This window comes from Camellia sinensis, chromosome 4 (genome assembly GCF_055761805.1).
Source record: "Camellia sinensis isolate YWXY chromosome 4, ASM5576180v1, whole genome shotgun sequence".
NCBI lineage: Eukaryota > Viridiplantae > Streptophyta > Magnoliopsida > Ericales > Theaceae > Camellia > Camellia sinensis.
The window spans coordinates 195,119,122-195,140,252 of record NC_138964.1 but is presented as its reverse complement, the minus strand read 5'-3'; the positions used below and the strand labels follow the sequence as shown (position 1 = coordinate 195,140,252).

The 21,131-nt window shown below is 34.3% G+C and overlaps 1 long non-coding RNA gene across 1 annotated transcript; it reads left to right on the top strand.

The window, feature by feature from the left end:
• The first annotated feature begins 448 nt into the window (after nt 1-448).
• LOC145789808 (uncharacterized) lies at nt 449-3,355 on the top strand. Its single transcript, XR_014328179.1, has 2 exons — nt 449-2,069; nt 2,158-3,355. It is a non-coding gene; the product is annotated as an uncharacterized LOC145789808 (long non-coding RNA).
• Nucleotides 3,356-21,131: the final 17,776 nt, after the last annotated feature.

Here is a 21,131-nt window from a genome sequence, read left to right as displayed (position 1 = left end):
CGTTCTTCAGTGTAATTTGTTAATTTTTTTTTCCTTTGAGAAAATTGCTTAAAATTCCACGTGCAACTCACGTGGAATTTTTAGCAATTTTCTTACACTAATATTTTTTTTTTTTGAATAAATTGGAAATGTGAACATTGGACTGAGCAAGCACGCCATCGTGGGGGTGTGAAGCAGCATGGGTATCAATCAATGAAATTAGGACTTTCAGTGGAGGAACTGTGCTGTGTTTGTCAGGTAAAAAGACCCCTAAAATTCTTCTATTTCTGTTAAGTTTCATGCTTTCTCTTCAAATATATGTTTCCGTTTATTGAATTGAATTGTAGGAAGAATATGTTGACGGCGAGGAGATCAGGAAGCTGGATTGCTGGCAGGAGTTTTACTTCGACTGCATCAAGCAACAGAGGGAGAAACAGAGAGAGACAGAGAAACAGATAAGAGGGAGAGAGAGAGAGAGAGAGGTGCCTTGAAGCTCTTGAAGGGGTAAGCACTGTTTTTTTATGATTTCTCTCTCTCTCTAATCAATTAAAGTGTAAAGTTCAAAGGAATTAGGATTAGGGTTCTTGAGGAAGGAGAGAAGAGGAGAACAGATAATGTAGAGATTAGGTTATTGGGTCATAATGAAAAACCCTCACCCAGCACATATTTATATTAAAACATTAGTGTTGCAATGACAATAATAACCTCAATATAATATAAAATAAAATAATATAACAAATCTAACACACCTCCTTAAGCTGGAGCATAGAGATTGAACATGCCTAGCTTGGCAGACAACTGTTGAAACAAAGGACAAGGTAAAGGCTTGGTGAGGATGTTACCCAATTTGTCTTCAGAGCGAACATGAGGAGTCAACTGTTTTTGTAGTAGCAAATCGCGAATGAAGTGAAAGTCAACCTTGTTTGGTACGTTCATGGAACATAGGAGTATTGTTGGCAATGAAAATAGCAGCTTGATTATCACAACACATGTGCATAGGAGTGGAAATAGAAACATCAAAATTACCAGGAGGGTGAGACGAATTAGGCCATGTGTTTTCCTGTTCCTGACTCCGTACAGATGCTAACGTCATGCTGACATCATCGTACGAAAGATGATGTCAGCACATCTAGGCCACTGTATGAAAGTGTAAAGTTCATAGGAGACTTTAACAAGACAAGTTATTGTAAGATCGAAGCGCTCTGATACCAAGTTAAAGTATAAAGTTCACAGGGATTAGGTTTAGGGTTCTTGAGGAAAGAGAGAAAAGAAAAGGAGAACAGATAATGTAGAAAATAGGTTATTGGGTCATAAAGGAAAACCCTCACATAGTACATATTTATATTAAAACATTAATGTTACAATGACAATAATAACCTCAATATAAAATAAAATAACATAAAGAATCTAACAAGTTTGATCGATAATCTGTTAAGCATTTTTTTGTGATTTCATTGTTTGATTTAAAGCCCATTTGTTTTGCCTCTCGTAGAGATCTAAAGCAGTAAAACCTAGTTGTATCTTTGATTGTTTCCTAAGTGATTGATCTTTCTTTTCTTTTCTTTTCTGTCAATTTGATTTGTGTGTGTGTGTTGCCTTTTTCAATGTAATTTGTTCCTTTTTTTTTCTTTGTGAAAATTGCTTAAAATTCTACGTGCATTCCACGTGGTCTTTTTCCGTTCAAAATTCCAACGGTAAGTGTCAGAAGAACCACATTGCAACAAAATTGAAAAATAAAGGCTTCAAGACACCAAGTGGAACGAATATAAATTTAGTTTTAGGGATAAACTATACTATTAGTCTTTGTAGATCAAGCAAGGTGTCACTTTAATCCTCGTAATTTCAATTTAAACAATTTACACCACATACATTCCGGTTTGTTGCGTTGTGGTCTCTCTGCCACTTACCGTTACAATTTTGAACGGAAAAACGACGTGCAACTCACGTGTTTTAGCAATTTCCCCACACTAAAAATAATGAATAGATTGGAAATGTGAGAGGACGCCATTTGGGGGGATGTGAAGCAACATAGGTATCAGTCGATGAAATTATGACTTCCAGTGGAGGAGGAACCGAGCTGTGGTTGTCAGGTAAAGACCCCTAAAATTCTTCTATTTCTCTGAAGTTTCATGCTTTCCCTTCAAATATATGTTTTCCATTTGTTGAATTGGATTGCAGGAAGAATTTGTTGACAGAGAGATCAGGAAGCTGGATTGTGGGCATGAATTTCACTTCAACTGCATCAAACAACAGTGGCTCATGCAGAAGAATTCTTCTCCCATCTGCAAAAGGACTGCACTGGCTATATGAGAGGGATCATTGGTTTCAGGGCACTATTCTCTCAAAGCAGATATCATTTGCCTGATTGGTTGATCCCTCTGAGCGTGTCTCTTTTGCATTTTCCATCAACTTATACAGTTTGCTTTCTTCCTCCATGAGACGGTTTGCATGCCATGATATGGTCTGCTACAAGTATTCCGTGATGCGCTGTTTGAAAAACTTTGTCGAGGATCATGAATTGAAATGCACCTTAGACTTTTGAAAAACTTTGTCGTGGTAGTTTATAAACGACTGTTTTCTTGTCAACTTTAGGGCACCAAAGTAGCTATCATTGCACTACAAGAAAAATTGCCTATGGCAACACTTCTCAAATGGCGTTTTTAGCTAAACGCCACTATATGTGAACCTACAAAGCCGTTTCCCAAAACGTAGTGTCCTGTGTGGTATGGTACGATGCCATTTTACTGTTGGCAATCTAATTTTGTTTTTTAAATAGATATTATGTCCTTTCTTCAAAACATACAAACCCATCAAACTATTATATCTCATTCAAAAGTTTCTTCTCTCTCTAGAATGACAAGAACAAAGCTCTCTGCAGAATGGCTTGAACAATGCAAACAGTTTGGAAGCAATCGATGGTAAGGCGCGAGGAAGCAACTGGAAACGAAGATATCCAGTAAGTCAGCTCCAGCGGAGTTCTACAAACTGAGATTGAAATCTCAGATCTCATTCAATCTCAATCATTTCTTGTTTTATTTTGATTTCGAAAATCTTGTTTTGTGCATTGGATTTGGCTAATGTTCAATTTCCTTTAATCTTCATCAATTTATGGCTTTGTTCTTCATTGAGAAAGGTTCTGGATCTCTCAGAAGGGGGGCTTTCGATCTAGATTCTGGAGTGGAGTTACACTCGAGATACAGAGATTTCCATGGCTACACCTAGTAACAATTTGGATCTTTTTTCGATTTCAATAGTTTTTGTTCGAATTCGATTGCAAAGATGATTAGATTTACATTCAATTACTTTGAATTCATTCGATTGACTGATACTCATGCTTAAGGTTTTGATTTTCATCGATCTAGTTGCTTGTCCCTTTGATTTGGCTGTCTCGAGTTTGAGTCGAGTGATTGTTTGTTCTTTTGGTTCAAGTAGAAATTAACGGATTGAAAGCACAGAAAAAATAAACTCCCCATTACTTCTCCTTATCTCAGTTGAGAGGGGTTTTCTATTGTAATGGAACGTTTCAGTCTATAAGAAAACTACCTAAAAAGAATTGCTTAATGTTTCAATGTTTCAAACATTGAAAGGTCCCATTACAATGTTTCAAACATCAGATTAATGTTTCGAACATTAGATTTCGAACATCAGATTAATGTTTCGAACATTAGATTGATGTGCAAATGGGACTAAATGGAGCATAAGAAAACTTTTAGGACTAAATGGTTCAATTTTTCAGAAACTAGGACTTATTGATAAATTTTCATAAAAAGAATTGCTTAAAATATTAAAAAAAAATCATTGAAAACATTAAAATACGAAAAATAAAAAAGTAGAATTTTCTGAAAACTGTTTTCTGAAAACTATAACCAAACAAGCTAATTAATTTTTAACTTTTAGTGACAATTTAAAAAACTCGTCATAAAAAATGTCAGTAATTATAAGTTTTAGTGATAATTTATAAAAATTGTGACAAAAAAATCACTAATTGTTAATTTTTTGCGACATGCAAAAAATCATTGCAAAAAATTATTTTTAGCGACGATTTTATTAGGATTTATTTTTAATAAGACTTGATGAGAATTAAATCCAACCATTAAGAGTTGTTGGTAGTTTATCCATAATTTTAAACTAACTATTAAATTTTAATTGTTAAAAAAACGTCAAATTTCATTAAGGACTATTATATTATATATTGATTAGGTAAATTGTTTACAAAATATAGTTGGTATAAGGGCATTAACTAGATTAAGGCCAAATTGAGCTGAACTACGTGGTCTTTTGGGAAGTGGGTTATAATCCACTTCCCAGATTATAACCCACTTCTCTCTCTCTCATAAAAAGCTGATTATAATCAACTTTTAACCAAAAAATTGATTATAATCATCTTCCCAAAATAGTCCTACATAGAAAAATGTCAACACACATAATTGATTAATATAGTCATCCTAAACTTGACTCCAAAATTTTTTTAAATTTCAAATCCGCTCAATTAATCCATCATACATGAGCTATTATTATTATTATTATTATTATTATTATTATTTATTATGGGCTGTCTTGGAGTGCTTTTAAATGAATTTGTCATTTTTAATAATAATTTCAATTTGAACCATTGGCAACATGCAATTGAAAATTATGTTTGTCCTTTTAACAAGTGTTTAAGTTGTGAAAAAAAAAAAAACACACACACACATATATATATATATATATATATATATTTATTATTCATTTTTTAATAATTGTTTTGAAAAAAAAATGTAAATAGGCAGAATTTTAAAAATAAATTATTTTAAAAAATACTTTTTAGTTCAAATCACAAAAGAAAAAAAGAAAAAGAAACTAATGTTAAGATAATCATTTAAAAGCAAAAAAAAAAAAAAACTAATATTAAGATAATCATTTAAAAAAACTAACGTTGAGAAAATTAAAACAAACCAAAATAATAATTTTGTAACATTTGCATTTAAAAGAATTAATATTAAGATAATCAATGATCTCATTACACATGTATTTGCTAAATTCATATATGTGATTTATTTATTTATTTTATAAATAAAGTATAACTATTCATTAATAAGCATAATTTAATTTGGCTACAGCGAATCTAAAATTTAAAAAAAGAAAAAAAAAAGAAAAAAGAAAGTGGCAAAGTCATAATATTTTCAAACTCAAATACATTTTTTGAGTTTTTTTATTTTTCATGTTTTTTTTTATCTTTAGTAAATTATTTTCATCTTCGACTATTTTTTATTTTTTTTTATTTTTAGATATACTTAATTTGAAGGAGATTTTTTTTAGGTTCCTGATATTAAGATTTTATAGCATAAAAGACATCTAATATTTTCATAATATCTAAGATCCCTCAATATCGATCCAAAGAAAATTTAATCCAGAGAATTTCTCTTCAGAGAAAATTAGATCTAGAGAATTTCTCTGGACTTTCTAGAGATTTCCAGAGAATTTCTTTGGTTTTTGCAAGAATTTCTTCAGGTTCGAACCAGAAAAAATGCCCAAGATTGTATAATATTACATGTCCTTTATGCTTTGTGTAATATTTTCATAATCGCTAAGGTCTCTCAACATTTTTTCAGAAAAATTTAACTTAGAAAAATTACATGTAGAGAATTTCTCTGGATTCAAACCAATTTATCTGGTTTTGTTCACAAATTTCTTTGGCTTTGTTCATAGAGAATTGAAATTTTTTTGACTTTGTTCAAAGAGAATTTCTCTGTCTTTGTTCTCAAATTTCTCTGTGTTTGTTCACAATTTTAAACCAGAGAAAATTGTTTTGACCAAACCAGAGAAATTTGTGAGCAAATCAAAGAAATTTTAACCCAGAAAAATTTCAAAATATAGAAAAAATCAATGAAATTGAGCAAACGGAGAGAAATTTCAACGCAGGAAAATTTCAAACCAAAGAAATTTCACAAATTTCTATGTTTTGAAATTTCATGAAAATGAAATCAAAAGCCATGAAGATCAACTGCGATTTCAAGAAGGCAAAACAACTGATCTCTCCCGAAGGCAAACTTGCAAACTTTCTCAACCCTCTATTCACAGTAGGAAGTCCTAAAAAGGTGAAGATTTCATCGTCACCCAATGCCAGACGTTACAATGACATGAGTTTTGATTGTAAATCGAAATCATCAACATATGCATCTGCATGTTCATCGGCCTTTTCGTTTTCCCGATCATGTTTGAGCAAAACTCCATATTCAGAAGGAAAATTGAGCAATGGAAATCATAAACATATACGTTTGCATGTTCATTGGCTTCTTCGTTTTCCCAATCATGTTTGAGCAAAACTCCATCTTCAAGAGGAAAATTGAGCAACGGAGTGAAGAGATCAGTCAAATTCTATCCTGTGAGTGTGATTGTGTATGAAGGTTGTCAACTGTGCGGAGAAAAATCATTGAACAAAGATGATTCGAACAGCACACAGAGAAACTCCATGAATGAAGAGCTTAAGCTTCATATCATGGAGAAGAATTGCCAAGTCAGGAAGTAGCCATAGATTTGTTGAAGAATTATCAGAAGAAAGTTCGATACAACGAAGCGCAATTTGACAATGACGATGATCATAAAGATGATGATGCTACTGCTGCTTTAGAGAGAAAACATTTTAGAGAGAGAAAGAGACACAAAGATGTGTGTGAGAGACAGAGAAGAGACGAGAAGATGAGAGAGAATGAAAAAATAGGTGTTAGGGTTTAGTGGGACTCATTTTGGGTGGGTGAGATATACGGGGATAGGTGTCTTAGACATCACAAAATAATATTGTGGGTCTCTCTTATTATTAAAAATGGGAGAGAGACCTTAGACTAATTTTCTCTAATCTAAATGCACTTAAAAAGTAAATTAAAAAAAAATTGAAAAAAAAAAATCACTAAAAATGAAAAGGTCAAAAGTTAAAACAAAAGAAAAATTACACATTTTCCACAGTTTTTTTTTTGTCTTTCGTTAATTTTTTTTAGAGAAAATTAGTCTAAGGTCCCTTTCCCATTTTTAGTAATGGAAGAGATCCACAATATTATTTTTTAATGTCTAAGGTCCTTCAACCCACACCTATCTATCACAGAGAAATTTGATATATCTCACTCCATATGAAATTGATTGCTCTCCAAATCTTTCTTTAGAGCAAAATCTCTCTCCATCCTCAGAAAATTTGATCTAGTAGTGAAGCTGTGGAGTTCTTGATCTCATGTTTCCGGCGATCTCATGTTTCTGGCGCTGGAATCCGACGCTACCGGAACGCTTACAGATCTCGATCTCATCATCATCACCTGGTGTGCGTAATTCTCCTCCGCCTCGATCTCGATCTTTGATTTTCCATCTCTCTCTTCTTTGCATTCCTTGCTCTTCTGCGTCCTGAACACCGACCAGAACGATGATTTCCTCCGATTAACCGGCAGCAAAGCTTCGGCGAATCGAGAATGTCACAATCTGAGCCGAAGTTGCTGGACTTCGTTATGCTCTTGAAGTTGCAAATCACCACAACTTGGTATGAAAAGCTAGCACGCAACACAAATAATTCATGAATTGAAGACCAAAACAGTTCAAAAGCAAAGAAAACAACCCATTTCTTAATATTTAACCATGTCTTCTTTGTTGCAGAGATTTGAGGCGCAATCTATAAGTATGATATTACTTTCTTAAAAACAGTTTATGAAAGCGTCCAGTAACCAAAAACATCCCAAGAAAGTAGGGATAATTGACTTTTATTCTCCCAAGTCACGCATCCTCTCTCGACCTTGCTTTCTGGTAACACCAACAAAAAAATCACACAATGATTCTCTCCAACAATTCAAAGCCCCCAATTTGGATATTTAACAGTTCAAGCTGTTTCAGAGGAAAAATGGACAGTGTTGCAGTGATTACCAAGGCTATGCATCCAAATCACTGAAGCCATCAAACTACAGACAATACAAGTAAATTTCTCTGGTTAGAGGGAGATTTTCTCTAGGTTTGAGTAAATTTCTCTGGGGTGAAGAAGGGAATTTCTCTGGTTTTGAAGAATTTCTCTGAGTTGAATCCAGAGAAATTCTTTGAATCTAGAGAAAATAACCGAATTTTATTTCTTGGTTGTACTCAGTGCAATAATTTTGTATATGATCTGTTTGGTGTGCACATTTATTTTTGTATCAGTGCTAGTGTTGTTGTTGTTGTTGTTTTGCTTCCTTTTTTTTTTTTTTTGAGTTAAAAACCATAGCTATTAGTTCTTCACATAATTTGGAAATTTCTCTGGTACAAGATTTTAAATTTTCTCTGGTAAATGATTTGAATTTTCTCTGGTTTCATAGAGAAAGGATTCTACAGAAGTAAACAAATAATCACAGATAAATTCTTGTGAATTTCTTTGGGCAATTCCCAGAATTTCTCTAGGCAAAGAAAAATTTCAAAACATAGAAAATCAAAAAAATTGAACAAACCAGAGAAATTTGGATGAAAATTTCTCTGGACTGAAATTTCTCTGGGTTGAAATTTCTCTGGATTGAATTTTCTCTGGATTGATGTTGAGGGATCTTAGACATTATAAAAATATTGAGTGTCCTTTATGCTATAAAATCATAATACCAGGGACCTTAAAAAAAAAACCCCTTTTTTTTACTTTTTTTTTTTCATAAATATCTTAGTTTGTAGGTGTATTTGACTGAAACGTTAAACAATAAAAAAAGTTTATTGAAGACCCAAAAAAAAAAACTCCAAAACAATTTTAGAAAATTAAACTAAATAAATCTGATAAGTATATTTTTAATAAAAATAAATAAATAATTATTAATAATCTTTTTTACATATACACTTTCTATCTAAAAATTTAGAATACAAATTTCAAAATCTTTCCATATTAGTTTTTCCATACGTTTTTCTTAAATTATGTTACCATAATCGTAATGTAATATTATTTGAAAATAATTTTTTTTTATTTACAAATAATTCTTAATTTAAAAAAGGAAACCCTACACCTACAAAAATTAATTTGAAAATAAAATTAATTTTAAATTAATCTATTAATAATGACTTTACAAATTATTATTATTTTTAATTATATTGCTTCCAAAGACTAATATGGAAAGATTTTCAAAATTGTATTTTAAATTTTGAAAAGATTAATATGGAAAGATTAATATATTAATAATGACTTTACAAATTTTCTTTAATTATATTGCTTTCAAAGACTAATATGGAAAGATTTTCAAATTGTATTTTAAATTTTGAAAAGGTTAATATGGAAAGTTTTAGGGGTAGGGTTTTCTTTTCCAAATTAAGAATTATTTATAAATAATACAAAAAAATATTGTTTTCAAATAATATTACATTACAATTATGGCAATGCATTTTAAGAAAAGATGTTACGATAACAATTATCATATCTAAAGTGACACTTTAGAAAGTTTAAAATTTAAACTTAAATTTATATAAATTTAAATTTGGACAATCATTGCAAGATATAATGATATGTAGAACATTTAATGGTGTAAAATAAAAAAAAAATATATATATATATTTATTTTTTTTAAAAAAGTAAAAGATAAAAACATTCATTTCTTAGTTTTTAATTTATCTATAATAATCATTTAGTTTTTAATTTGTCTTTTATGGATGTTGATTTTTAACCACACAACCAAAAAGGGAACTCATTTGGAGAGCACTAGTAGAATAGATTAAGCCCGAACAACTTGTCACAGAAAGATAAGAATCCGGCGGTGGTTCGTCCACCCGAGGGCACTCCGACGATCAAATCAATAATCAAGTATCTCTCAAAGACAGCAAATTGTGCTTAACTCACAAGAAATAACTTACTGCTCTTAATATATCACACATACCTGAGACCCACGGGGGTGTCCTGCTTTTATAACCAGCACTGACCTGATCCTTGTAGAAGCCTAACTTCAGTGGACTCAGACTCAATGCTCATCTTGGACTCTTAACTGGATAGGGATAAACTCCTTAAGTGCTTTATCTTTATCTAGACTGAGATCCTCCTCTATTCTAGGACTTTTTTCCTTTATCCGCTCATCTCGAATTCCGATATCTTATCAGATAACCTCGGCCTAGCCGAGATCACCTTGGCGTCAAGACCAGGCCACATGGCACCTCGGCTGACACTCTAGCGCCACCTTGGCCACGTGTTGTCACTGCCCCCTAGGTTCTATTACCTTGGCATCCTGAGCTATCACGCACAGTTTACTCAACCGTTTCCTCCACGCGTCCCTTTCTCATTGGTTCGTACTTGATACACGCTATCAGGTCGCGTCGCTTCTGCACATGTCGCCTGACAAGCACATCGTTCAAGGCATTTTAATAATGTTTTGCTGCCTTTTCACATTTTAACAAAACTCCTTTTTCTTTCTTCGTCTCTTCACTTCTCATTCTCTCCTTCTTTTCCCGCACTTAGACTTTCTCTCTCTAAACACAAAACCTCCATTTTTGAACTCTAGAAGCTCCACAACTGCCTTTTCCGGTGAATCTTTTTGTCACTCCACTTCGATCAAAGGCATTGTTTGGCTCCAGCGCACCTTACTCTGGCGTTCTTGTTTTCGATCTTATTCGGTAAGTTCACAACTTCTTTTTCACTAATTTTGGTCCTTCGTTTTCTTGATTGGTCTTGAATCTGTCATCTGTGCACATCGTTTATTGCTATTCTGTTTCTATCCATTTATGAATCATTTCTTGTTCCTTTAAATTTCTGTTGTGCTTCGAGTTATATCTCTAAAATGTCACTTTATGTTATGCCTGTACAATGCTCTGCACACACACACTCAGTGTTCTGTGATTTCTCTCATTCTTGAGTCTTTGTTGCTTTTTTGATTTTGAATCACGCCCATTTTTTTCTTTTTTTGCTGTTCTTGCTTTGTTTCCAGATTCTTGCCTGTGATTTCTGTTTCTGCATAGACTTGGGTTTGAGGGTTTGATTTAGAGCCTTGTTTCTTTAGGAAAACTGAAACGAAATCCCCTCTAATCCTCATAAATCCTCATCCCAGTGCTTTTTAGGGTTTAGCCGAGGTTCTCAAACATTTACCAGTGATCTTCTTTTGAAATCTTGTACCATCTTCCATTTAAGCCGACGTTATGGGCATGTTTAAGTAGAGGGTAGACACCCCAGAAAAACTTGAGAACTTTAGGAGAGAGTTCTCTATCGCAGCCGACATTAAGATGAGACTGGCTGGGAAGGAGGACTCCATTATGCCTGATGGAAACTTTATGCCTTTCCTAGTAGTTGCCTTTGTAAAGTGTGGACTTAGGTTTCCCCTAGACGTCTCTTTTAGCGAAATCCTCCATTATTTTAAGCTCAATCCCATGCAATTAGCCATCAATGCATACAGGGTTATCAACGGCATCATAAAACTGGCACGTCAAGAAAATGCTAGGATCACGCTTACTGACATCCAGTTCTGTTACACCATGTGTGGCCTTAAGTTTGAAAAAGTCTACACAAATTACCTCAAGCCCAGATCCACTGCCTACAAAATCATAGCCGACCTTTCTAACTCCAACAAGGGTGCTGGGGATGACTATCTGATTGTCTTGGGCAACTGGGAGTTTACACCAGACGACGATCTTCATCTCTTCCCACTGCGCCGAGGAGTGTTTAGAGAGGATAAGGGTAAGAACTGAGTTACCTCCCAAACTTTATCTCTACTTAAGACTTGTTAACCTTATCTGTTCATGCTAATGTTTCTCTTGTTTGCAGATCTTCCTCAGCCAGTGAAAGACTTTCACCAGACATTCTTATCCAGCAAAGACCTAAAAAAGCTGCTGGGTTTGCCAATCGAGAAGTGCAAGGCCTCATTGCTGCTTGACTACATCCCGACGTACAAATTCGCCTTGCCCGACATTCTCCGCCGGAACAAAACTTTCTCATCTGCAACAACTCCACCATCTGCATCATCCCCAAGGCCAGACCAGGCCTCCTCATCAGACCCGATAGAGCTGCCATCTATTTCTGCTCCAGCTCAATTAATCCCACCATCTCAGCACCGACGCTGATGTAGAGCTCCATCAAACGCTCTAACTGGCAGGATTCGTAACCGCACATGCCGAGAATCAATCTCCTTGGAGCACGGCCCAACAAACCCTCCAATTGCGCTTCTAGCGATTCACTTCAATACCAAGGGTCACTGTCGCTGCAACAACCGACGACATAGGCCGTAAACCAGCTGTCGTTGAAGATCTCCTTGCCACTCTTCCAGGGGTGGTGGCTGTTCAATCCTCCTCCTCTCCATCACAGACCAAGTTAAAGCCAAAGAGGGTAAAAAGAACCAAGGCTAAGGCCACAGTGACTCAGATTGGCTCTAAGGACATTGTGCCGATCTCGAAATTGACCGAGGTAGAGAAGAGCCAAACTGCTGTCGAGAAGAGGCTAGCCAAGGCTGATGCATCCGATTCCCAACCACCCAAAAGGCCAAGGTCTGACCAATCTGAGGGTAGCCGCAGCTTACCTCGCAGCATGACCTGGGCTCTCGAGGACATGGTGGGGGATAGACCCTTGACAACTGGCGATAGCGCAATGGATATTGAAGTCGGCGCAGCCTTGTCAACAACTGTTCTTTTACTAAAAGATTTGAACCGTATGGCCGATTTGCATGAGTATGAAAAATTTGGCCTTATGATGCAGCACTCGGTCTTGGTAAGTCTCTTCTTTTTCCCTATTAAAGTTTTTTGACACTTAGCTAGAATCTTTAACTAATTTGTTTTACTCCTTGCAAGCTATCCAGCACGCATATTCGTATGCGGTCAAGACTGAGATGACAAGGAAGGAGTTAGTAAAAAAGACCCAAGAAGCTGCCAAGCTCTTGTTCTCATTGAACCATGCCGAGGCTAGCAACCAAAAGTTGCTTGATCAGGCTAAGGTTGCCAGAGCTGCACAAGGCCAAGCCGAGGTCAAAACTAAAGCTGCGGAGGCAACTGCCGAAGTCGCTAAGGCCGAGGTTGAGGCTGTCAAAGCCAAGGCAGCAGAGTTCGAGGCCAAGCTCAATGAGACCATCAAATCAAAGGAAGACGAGGTCAAAGCAGCCGACGAGAAGGCCCTCAAAGAGGGTCAAGTTGCCGTTCGTGACCAATACAAAGAACAAGTCAATAAGGCTTGCAACAGAGGTTATTACCTCAGTTGGACGGCGGCACCAAACAAATTATCCTTTCCAATGGACTTCGACCTTTGAGACATCAATTAACTCAAAGTACCTTTCCCACCAGAGCCCAAGGACTCTGACGACGAAGCCAATGAGGATGATGCCGAGGATGGTGATGTCGGTGAAGAGGAGGATGAGGCTGCCACTGATGCCAAGTCCCCTAGTCTAAATGAGCAAGTCCTTGACATGACTCAAGATGAGGAGAATGACTTGGCTTCCAAGGGCATTTCTCCCAAACCAATTACTTCTGAGGCCGAGGTCCAATGTGCCGAGAAGAGTTTGGATCAAACTCTGCTCGAAATAGATGTTGAGATAACGGCGGAGAAGAATGCAACACCGCCAACCGAGGCCGAAACAACTCCAACCGCTGAAGTTGAGCAATCCCAGACCAATGCTTAGGATATTTCATCTTTATTTTGTACTCTTTTTTCCTTCAGTTGTATTTCGTTTAAACGGCTGGCCCGCCCAAAGCCCGAATACCCTTGGACTTGGGCCTGAGCCTAGTTTTTTGGCCCATGAGCCGGCCCGACCCGGCCCAATTTTTTGGCAGGAACCCGCAAGGCCCGAATGGGCCAGGCCAAAATTACACCCCTAGCTGTCACTTACAAAACATGTCCCCACATATTCCAAAGTAACTTCTTTATATTTAGTATTACACAGTTTTCAAATATTTTTTTTAGATAATTTGATTTTGCATGTGTTGATTATAGCCTATATTCGGCGTGATTTATTTAGTTTTATATATATATATATATATTAAGAATTTGTATCAAACTTCCAAAGTAATATTATTTGAAAATAATTATTTTTGGTGTTATTTACAAATAATTTTCAATTTGGAAAAGGAAACCCTAAACCTACAAAAGCCAATTTTAAAACAAAATTAATTTTAAATTAATTTATTAATAATGACTTTATAAATTTTCTTTAATTATATTTCTTCCAAAGACTAATATGGAAAGATTTTCAAAATTGTATTTTAAATTTTGGAAATGTTAATATGGAAAGATTAATCTATTAATAATGATATTACAATTTTTCTTTAATTATATTGCTTTCAAAGACTAATACGGGAAGATTTTCAAATTATTTTAAATTTTGGAAAGGTTAACATGGAATGTTTAAGGGGTAGGTTTCCTTTTCCAAATTAAGAATTATTTACAAATAATATTATATTACAATTATGGCAGTATATTTTAAGAAAAAAATTATAATAACAATTAATATATCTAAAGTGACACTGTTAGAAAGTTTAAAATTTAAACTTAAATTTATGTAAGTCTAAATTTGGACATTCATTGTGAGATATAATGATATGTAGAATATTTAACGGTATAAAATTAAATACTGTATATATATAGATAATTTTTTTAAAAAAAAAGTAAAAATAAAAACAATCCTCTCTTAGTTTTTAATTTGTCTAAAATAATTATTTAGTTTTTAATTTGTGTCTTCCAAAGTAACTTTTTTAGTACTACACAGTTTTCAAATATATTTTTTAAATAATTTAATTTTGCATGTGTTGATTATAACCTATATTCAACATGATTTATCAAGTTTTATATATATATATATATATATATATTAAGAATTTGTATCTATTCACCCCAAAAAAAAAGAAAAGAAAAGAATTTGTATCAAACTTTCAAAGTATTTTTTTATTAGGATTACACGGTTTTTAAATATTTTTTTTAAAATAATTTAATTTTGCTTGTGTTAATTATAGCCCATATTTGGCATGATTTATACACTTATATATAAAATCATTACAAGACATAATGATATATGTAACATTTAACAGTGTAAAATTTTAAATATATATATCTATATAATAAGGGAAGAAGATTTTTGAATTTATCCTAGAGGCAATTGTCCTATTAGGACATTTTAATGGTCATGATTCATTTGTGTATTTAGATAGATGGCTAAGATGACCCCCCTTAAATATATATCAATCCTAATTATATATCTGCATTTACTTCCCGCCCAAAGAGTAAGCTGCTTACCCACGTCTCCCTCTATTCTATCTTTATCTCTCTCCTTTCTTTCTTCTCACCTTCCCACTTACCCACGTCTCCCCTCCATTCTATCTTTATCTCTCTCCCTTCTCTGTTCTCACCCACCCCATTCTCTCTTTATCTCTCTCTCTCTCTCCTTCCCTGTTCTTCTTCTTCTTCCCTACCCTCTCTCCTCGCTCGCTTCCAAAACTGCACAAAAATCCCAAATCATTCGGTTTCATCTTTGACCCTCAAATCGAATTCCAATTCAAGTTTGTCTCGAGTTGATCACTTCGCTCACTCTTCTCAAACTAAAGGTAAACATTTCATGTCACGCCCCAAACCCGCTCCTAAAAGTTTGGGCATGACCACTTCAGAAACGGACACTTAACCTGTTATATATATAATATATGGGGCCTGAACGGAAGCATTAAATATCAAAATTTGACAATAGAAACAAACTCCATTGAGCTACTACTATCATGCCAGGATCACAAACTTTAAACAGGCAAGTAAAATCTAAAACATACACCTGAATATCGGATATATACGCACATAAACACAAGCCCAGCTCTATAATTGGGCATACACCAAAAACGTTTCGGAAGAAAGTATTATATACATTTCAACCTTAGGCCAACAACTAGAGTGCAAAACCAAAGTTCGTCAAAACTTCATGAAAATAAGAGCAGCTTCTTCTTAGGCTTGGACATGGAAAGGTTGACCAAAGAGGATAAGCGTCATGGTTTAGGACTGACCACTTGGTTGGTTACCTACAGAAACAGACATAACATAGGGTGAGCCAAGCTCAGTGAATAGTATGATACATAAATGCACAATTAAAACATAATACATAACAATGCATAAATAAATGCGAAGATCATGTAGTTAATCTGTTCCTGTTTTCATTTTAATTGGCCTTAGGCCCCAATCGTGAGTCATAATGGTTTTAAGCCCTTGAACACATTAACATTAAGCTTTTAAACATAATGGCATATAGCCCTTGAACATATGGCATGGAGCCCTTAAACATGGTGGCATATAGCCCTTGTACATATGGCATGAAGCCCTTGTCAGAATGGCATTACAACCCTTGAACATATAGATATATGAACTCAAGAGGTGTCTCACACGGATTCTAGAGGTGACTCACATTGTAACACTTAGTTCCGTGTAGCACTTTGTTTCATATTAGAATGGCATAAGCCCTTATCAGCTTGGCATTACAGCCCTTATCAGAATGGCATTAAGCCCTTAAAACATATTGGCATTAAAGCCCTTGGACATGCATATTTGAACTCAAGAGGTGTCTCACACGGACTCTAGAGGTAACTCACATCGTAGCACTTAGTTCCGTGTAGCACTTTGTTTCATTTCATAACAACTTATACAGATGGCCATGAGCCTCATAATTTTCACATATGTATGGACTCAAGAGGTGTCTCACATGGACTCTAGCGGTGGCTCACAATGTAGCACTTAGTTCCAAGTAGCACTCTGTTCCATACCAATAATTAGCAGGTCTTACAGACCAAACCATACATAAATGTCATACCATAAACGGAAATAAATTCATACATATGCATTATGCTTGAATCATTAACAGAGATCAGAATTCATACTTACTTATACTTAGCCTTTTAATAGCGCTGGCAGATTAATAAAAAGCATTCTTGTTAGTTCCATAAAGAAATTCCTCAACATTGTGAACTTACAGTACACTTGAACTTGTACATAGTTAAGCATGTAACGTAGCTTGTAACATACTTACGCTTGTATCGTACTTAAACTTGTAACATACTTGAATTTATAACATACATGGACTTATAACATACTTGGACTTGTAACATACATGAACTTATAACATACTTAAACTTGAAAACTTGTAACACATTTAAACTTGTATATATTTGTACTTGTAACCTTACTTAAACTTGTACATATTGGAACTTGTCACACATATATAAACTTGTAACATTCTTGACTTAGAGTATACGTAAACTTATAACAGACTTAGACTTAGAACATACGTAAACTTGTAACTGAATTATTTGAACCACGGTATTATTACCCCTGGCTAAGGGCCTTGTACTAAAGATGATGTGAATACTTCTACATATATGAATAATCATTAAGTTAATAGAAACAGAGCTTTTCTTGTTATATCATGTCATTATCATGCACTTAACAAAATAGAATGATTCATATTCTTATGTGGGTTGCATACTGATGGTAAACCTTTACATTCCTACCATAGATTCTAAACGGTCTTGGGTCCCTTCGTAACATAATCTTAAATTCACACAACATCATTCTTTAAGAATGAACATGAGTTCCATTTATTCTTTAAGAAATAACATATTATACTGATAAATAACAAAGGGCTAATATTAGTCATTAACGGAATATAGGGATTCCAAAATCATACCGACGTACGTAAATCTTTCAGCGTTCGTATAAGTTCACGTTGCTTTCCAATTGTCATAAATGTTTGAATAATACTTACAAAGAACAGAGCATTAGTGACAATAATTGTCAATAGTATATAAAATGTACATTCTTGTACTACTACTCACAGTGCTACAACGGAGTGTTTGCCCCTCCTGGAGTGTGCCCTGCACACATTCAAACCTTACAATTTAGTTCCCTTTTTATATCAAATTACTTTCTGTTTCGTTTTACTTCAAAGGAATTATACATATTAAAAAGGCATCAAATACATATTCCGACAACATTAGAGGATTCTACACGCAAAACAGAGCGATCCACATTTTTCAGCATGGGCCGCACGTGCGGCTGTGAGCCCCGCACGTGCGGCAAACTCCCCCGCACGTGCGGCAGAATGCCCCCGCACGTGCCTTTTAGGCAGAACCAAACCCAAAATTTCAGCATTTGCCGCACGTGCGGCAGTGACTCCCGCACGTGCGGCGATTCCCCCTTTTGGTCCGAAATTTGCATCAAAATCTCATCTTTTGGAGAATGTTTCCAAGGCTCAAGGATGGATCTTTTCAATGCTAAATCATGGTTCAAAAACATGTAATTCAAAGCATCATATACACAATCTAACTTGCATTAATCATGAACACAACTCAATTTAATCAATCAAGAATTGAAACTCATAAACATAATTCCATTTCTTGAAATTCTTAACTTCACTTGTATCTAACATAACCTAGAGACTCAAAATCATGATCAAAAGAATGAATACCAATTGGATGAGGAAAGAGATACATAAATGATAGGATTTTCATACCAAAACTTCACCATGCACAACCAAGATTCTCATCACACTCTAGATCATACCCAATCAAGAACTTTTTATTTCAAATTGAGGAAGGGGATTGGATTAGGGAATTTAACCTTACCTTAGCTTCAATCTCTCTCAATTCCTTCTTGTTCCTATCCTCTCTTCACTTTTCTCTTCCCAGGGAAACTTATGAGAAGGTTCCTAAGTCTTGTGCTCATATAGACATATATATATATATATATATAGAGCAATTGAATAAGGACGAAAATCAATCGTTTAAACATCCCAAATTGAAATTTCCCAAAAATGCTTAATATTACCTAAAAATTATGCTGATCATATATATAAAATCAATTTCAGATAATTAAGCCCTTAAGGCCTCCAATTTCTGATTCAAACCTTCTAATGTAACAGATACTTTTCTTGTTGAACAGATAGACATCCTTAAACATGGGATTCACTTACGTAACCGTAATTCCACATGGAATTTCGCAATAAGCATATAAATATACAGAATGAGGGAACTGAAAGTATACCAGAATCATAGACGAGGGTCGGGTTATTACATTTCATTTTATTATGTTTGATGTTTGATTGCTATCTTTTCTGTATATATTGTCTCGAGTTGATCACTTCGCTCACTCTTCTCAAACTAAAGGTAAACATTTCATTTTATTATGCTTGATGTTTGATTGCTATCTTTTCTGTATATATACATATATACATGTCTTCAATTTGTGTTGATTTCTCTAGAATCGATAGCTCACTCTTCTCAAACTAAAGTTAAACATTTCATTTTATTATGTTTGACGTTTGATTGCTATCTTTTCTGTATATATACATATATACATGTCTTCAATTTGTGTTGATTTCTCTCGAATCGATAGCCTCACTTTACTTTTTAATTTCTCTCTCAAATCGAATTCCAATTCAAGTTTGTCTCGAGTTGATCACTTCACTCACTCTTCTCAGACTAAAGGTAAACATTTCATTTTATTATGTTCGTTCTGGAATTGAATTTGTGAACTTTCTTCTCCCTCTACATTGTAAATGTATGATGAAATGCTTGAATGCAATTTTATTTTAACAGTAAGTTACATCAATCCCCCCCTTGCCTTGAATTCGCATCATGTCGTCATTTGATGGATTTATGGAAAGCCCACCTCTTTTCAAAGTATTAGCAAATATATCAACCAAACAACAGAAAATAAAAAATAAAAAAAATTAAATGTCACTCTTCTCAAACTAAAGGTAAACATTTCATTTTATTATGTTTGATTGCTATCTTTCTGTATATATACATATATACATGTCTTCAATTTGTGTTGATTTGATTGCATGAAACTTGTATCGAATCGATAGCCTCACTTTGCTTTTTAATTTCTCTCTCTCTCTCTCACTGTTGGTTAGTGATATACTTCAATTGCAAAATTGAGAAAGGACAATCACTAATTGTTATTTGTTATTTGTGTTCAAATGTGGTGAGGTAGAAATTAACTTATATTCTCATAGAAAACTGCAAAGAAAACTCTTCAACTTATATTCTCATAGGCATTTTCATTTCAGTAGAAATTAATTTCAAATTCTTGATGCTTGCACTTCCAATAGTCTACATGGAAATTCAGTGTTAACTCCTTCAGTGTTAAAAAGAAAATCCTTATTAAAGTCATTAAGAAGTCTCGATTGATAATGTTCTTGAGATTTCATATACACATAAGCTAGAATGTTCTATCCATTAAAGCTTTATTTCAATTTATTTGGAAGTTGCAATATGAATCTGTTACCTATTGATCTTATTAATGCTATTTAAGTTATGAGAGGCATCATATTTTTCTGTACCTTGCATATTGCTAGACCATGGCCTACTGAATGTGGTTGCACACAACCCTCACAGAGGAGCCAAGGGCAAGAGTAAGGATTGCAAGGGCAAGGAATGAGAATCCTTTACCATGATTTTTTGGAACAATGATCTACGAAAAAAAAGAAAAGAAAAGAAAAGAACAGAAATTTACATTGCATATATAATTAAAGAATAAGATTTATTCAAGAGGTGGGCCCATAACAAGAAGATTGAATCTACACCATCAAACTAAAAATCTAGGTCATTTTCTGCATTTTTTTTTTGGTTTATTGGTTTTGGACATTGAGGGGCACAACTAAAGTGTTCTTTTCATTCTGTTTAGGTAAGTATGCTTGGAGTTCAAATTTTTTTTCCTTTGTTCTTTGTGCATCATAAATAATTGTAAATTATAAAATATTTAGCTTGTTTCACTTTTGATTTTGAGATAAGAATACTTTTGTTGGGTTTTCATGTGTTTATTGATGTATTGCATTTATGTTAATGTGTTTGTTCTGGAATTGAATTTGTGAACTTTCTTCTCCCTCTGCATTGTAAATGTATGATGAAATGCTCGAATGAAATTTTATTTTAACAGTAAGTTACATCAATCCCCCCCTTGCCTTGAATTCGCATCATGTCTTCATTTGATGGATTTATGGAAAGCCCACCTCTTTTCAAAGTATTAGTAAATATATCAACCAAACAACAGAAAATAAAAAATAAAAAAATTAAATGTCACTCTTCTCAAACTAAAGGTAAACATTTCATTTTATTATGTTTGATTGCTATCTTTTCTGTATATATACATATATGCATGTCTTCATGTCATTTGTGTTGATTTGATTGCATGAAACTTCTCTCGACTCGATAGCTTCACTTTACTTTTTAATCTCTCTCTCTCTCTCTCTCTCACTCACTCACTCACTGTTGGTTGATTT